Source organism: Populus trichocarpa, chromosome 6, assembly GCF_000002775.5.
Source record: "Populus trichocarpa isolate Nisqually-1 chromosome 6, P.trichocarpa_v4.1, whole genome shotgun sequence".
NCBI lineage: Eukaryota > Viridiplantae > Streptophyta > Magnoliopsida > Malpighiales > Salicaceae > Populus > Populus trichocarpa.
Window position 1 is genome coordinate 14,981,670 of NC_037290.2, and position 3,854 is coordinate 14,985,523.

General features: G+C 38.9%; 1 pseudogene; it reads right to left on the reverse strand.

The window, feature by feature from the left end:
• Positions 1-1,334: 1,334 nt before the first annotated feature.
• Positions 1,335-3,321, reverse strand: LOC127905437 (uncharacterized; annotated as a pseudogene).
• Between the last annotated feature and the right edge of the window lie 533 nt (positions 3,322-3,854).

Genomic DNA, 3,854 nt, shown 5'->3' on the forward strand with positions numbered 1-3,854 from the left:
CTTTGATAAAGCGTCGATAGAAACCTGCATGGCCAAGAAAAGAACGAATTTCCCTCACGCAGGAGGGGGTAAGGCAAATGATGAAATAACGTCTATTTTAGCTTTATCAACCTCTAATCCACGTGAAGACACAACATGCCCAAGAACTATTCCTTGTTCTACCATAAAATAACACTTTTCATAGTTTAAGACAAGGTTAGTTTCATGCAACCTTTTCAAGATCAAAGATAAATTTTCTAGACATTTATCAAAAGATACACCATACACCGTGAAATCATCCATGAAAACCTCAATTATTCTTTCAACATAGTCAGAAAAAATACTCATCATGCATCTTTGAAAAGTTGCAGGTGCATTACAGAGACCAAAGGGCATTCTCCTATATGCATATGTACCAATGGACATGTAAATGTAGTCTTTTCTTGATCCTCAGGATTAATAACAATCTGATTGTACCACTATATCCATCAAGAAAGCAATAAAAAGACTTACCTGCTAGGCGTGCAAGCTTTGATCCATAAATGGTAATGGAAAATGAATTCTTTGCGTGTAGCAAGATTTAGCTTTCTGTAATCAACACACATTCTCCATCCACTCGAGATGCGAGTAGGAATGAGCTCATCATTTTGTTTTTCATCAACGTGATTCCGGTCTTTTAGGCACCACATGGATTGGCACAACCCATTTACTGTCCGTGATGGGATAAATGACTCCTGCATCTAACAGTTTTAAAATTTCAGCTTTCACTACCTCCATCATAGGCGGGTTCAACCTCCTTTGCATTTCCCTTGTTGGTTTCGCATTGTCCTCCAATAGTATATGATGCATACACATTGAGGGACTAATGCCCTTGATGTCAGCTAAAGTCCATCCAATGGTCGTTTTGTGATCACACAACAACTTCACAAGTTTTTCCTCTTGCGTATTTGTCAACCTGTTGCTATAATAACAGGAAGTGTATTGTTGTCGCCAATGAATACATACTTCAAATTATCGAGGCAAAGGTTTCAATTCTAACTCGGGTGCCTGTAAAATAGATGGCAAAAGCTTTTTATGTGAAAGTACTAAATCAACAAAGACTTACCATGGGGAACAATTTGCAATGATTGCAAAGCCAATGCTGATTCGTGCATGTTTTGGGGAACACATATGTGCCTCTCCATCTCTTCTATCTCGGTAAAATCATAGCCATAGCTCAAAGCTACGCTTAATCCATCCTCACAATCAAAATCAAAAACTTGCTTCACACACTTATCAACTTGGTCATAGCATGTGATAGAATAAACATTGCTATAAGGATATTTCATTGCATCATGAAAATTAATTCAATCTTTTCAATCTCCTACTTCCATAGACAAAGTATCCTTACCACAATTTATCTTTGTATTGGCAGTTTTCAAGAATGGTCTCCCAAACAATATAGGAGTGCTGTTTGATGAATCACAAGAATCATGTTTCATATCAAGAATATAAAAGTCGCATGGAATGACCAAACTATCAATCTTGACTAGGACATCTTCTATCACACCAAGTGGGTAAACAAAACTACGATCCGCAAGTTGTATTACAATGCTAGTTTTATTCAAAGGCTCAAGACTAAGAGAATCATAAACATGTTTGGGCATAACACTAATAGATGCACCTAAATCGCACAAGGCCCTTTTGAAACTAGCATTACCAATAACACATGGGATAGTAAACGCACCTGAGTCTTTTGCTTCAAAGGCATATTCTTTTGAACAATAGCAGATACAACTTCACCCATACTTACCATTTCATGACCTTTTAGTTTGAAAGCTCTCTTGGTAGTACACAACTCCTTCAAGAATTTGCATACTTGGGAATTTGCTTGATAGCATCAAGAAAAGGAATGTTGAGTTCTACTTTCTTGAAAACCTCTAAAATCTCTTTTTCTTTGTCCTCTTTCTTTGAACTAGAAGAACTCACAGGAAAGGGTGCAATTGTTTTAAAAATAGAATTCATTGAGTGAGGACTTACCTTTAGAGTGTTGGTCGTGGTTTCAATTTGTGAAGGAGAAGGATGTTTCCTTCTTTGTACTCAATTCAATTTCTATCTCTTCTTCTTCCTCCATCTCAATTTGTTTCGACCTTTTCTCTTCAAGTTCTTTCCCACTTCGCAGCATGATCGCACTAACATTCTCTTTTGGATTCAATGCTTGGGAGGGCAATTTTCCATTCATTTGTGCTTCCAATTTCCCCACACTTGAAGCAACTTGCCCCATTTGCTTCTCCAAGTTGTGAATACTTGACCTTGTTTCCTGTTGAAAAGACATGACATTTTGTTGCAAGGTCACAGTGTTAGAAGCCAAAGTTTTTCATCATCTCACGAAGATCATCACTGGATGACGACCCCATAACATTGGAGTTGTGAATAGAGGGGGGTTGTCTTGCTTGATAATTCTGTTGGGGGCTGAAATCCATGGTGATGGAATTGTCGGCCTTGATTGCCTTGTTGAGGCTGGTTCCCATACCGTAGGTTGGGATGATCTCTCCATCCAGGATTGTACGTGTGGGAAAAAGGATCATACTTACGCTGAGGTTGTCCATTGAATGCTCCATCAACTGCATTAGCTTGTTCAATGTAATCTTCTTGCATTGTTGGGCACATATCTGAAGCATGTCCTTGTAAGGAGCATATGCTACAAACTTTCACCTGCTGTACATTGCCACAAGCCAAAGAACGCACAAGAGAAGTAAGATCATTAACTTTATTCTCAAGGTTAGAAATACTTATCTCATTTACTCGTTTATTTGCGAAGTCTCCACGAGTGCCAAACTGTTTCGAGTTGGCTGCCATGTTTGAGATCAATTGGCGTGCAGCCTCGGGTGTCTTATCTACCAATGCCCCTCCACTTGCAGCATCAATGATACTACGGTCGGTAGGCATCAATCCTTCATAGAAATATTGAATGAGCAGTTGATCGGGTATTTGATGATGAGGGCATTGAATGCACAGTTGCTCAAATCTTTCCCAATACTCGGAAAGTGTCTCTCCATGAGATTGTCGAATCCCATATATTTCTTTCCTTATGTTGGCAACTCGAGATGCTGGGAAATACTTCTCAAGGAAGATCTTCTTCATGCCATTCCACGTTCCAATTGAACCTGGGAGAATGGAGAAAAGCCATGCCTTTGCTGCCCCTTTTAAAGAGAAAGGGAAAGCTTTCAACTTAACCTGTTCTTCATCAACTCCATTCGGTTTCATGCCAACGCAAACCATATGGAATTCCTTGAGATGAGTATGAGGATCTTCTCCTGCAAGACCATTGAAAGTTGGTAGCAAATGTATAAAACCAGATTTGAGCTCAAAATTTACATTATTGTCGATGTTTATGCACAATGGTTGATTTTCCACGTTAGAAGCAGCAAGCTCCTTGAGTGTTTGTTGTCGAGCAACAGCCATGGTGTTAAGGCGAGCTTCCTTTCGTAACCTGCGTAAAGTTTTTTCTATTTCGAGATCCAAATGCACTTGACTTTGATTAGTAGAATGGGTTACTGGCATAAATCATCAAGAAAACTCAAAAGAAACCAACCACATAAGAGATCGAAAACAATGCAAATTGTACGAAAATCCTACGGTAGAAAACAAAAACTGCCTAAAAACCCTAGAAAACAGCAGAATTTGGCCTCGATAGGGTGGGGCTAGTGGTTTACCACTAGTCCTGTTTCGAACGTCGTTTCCCTTCAGGAAACAAAAGATCGATACCTAATTCCACCAAAAAAATTGTTTTGAACAGTACCGCTGCCGTAATGAACAGTACCGCAGCAAACAAAAATTCTGTTTTTTTTTTCAGAAAAAGAAATAACAATCACAGCAAATAAAAATAATAGCAC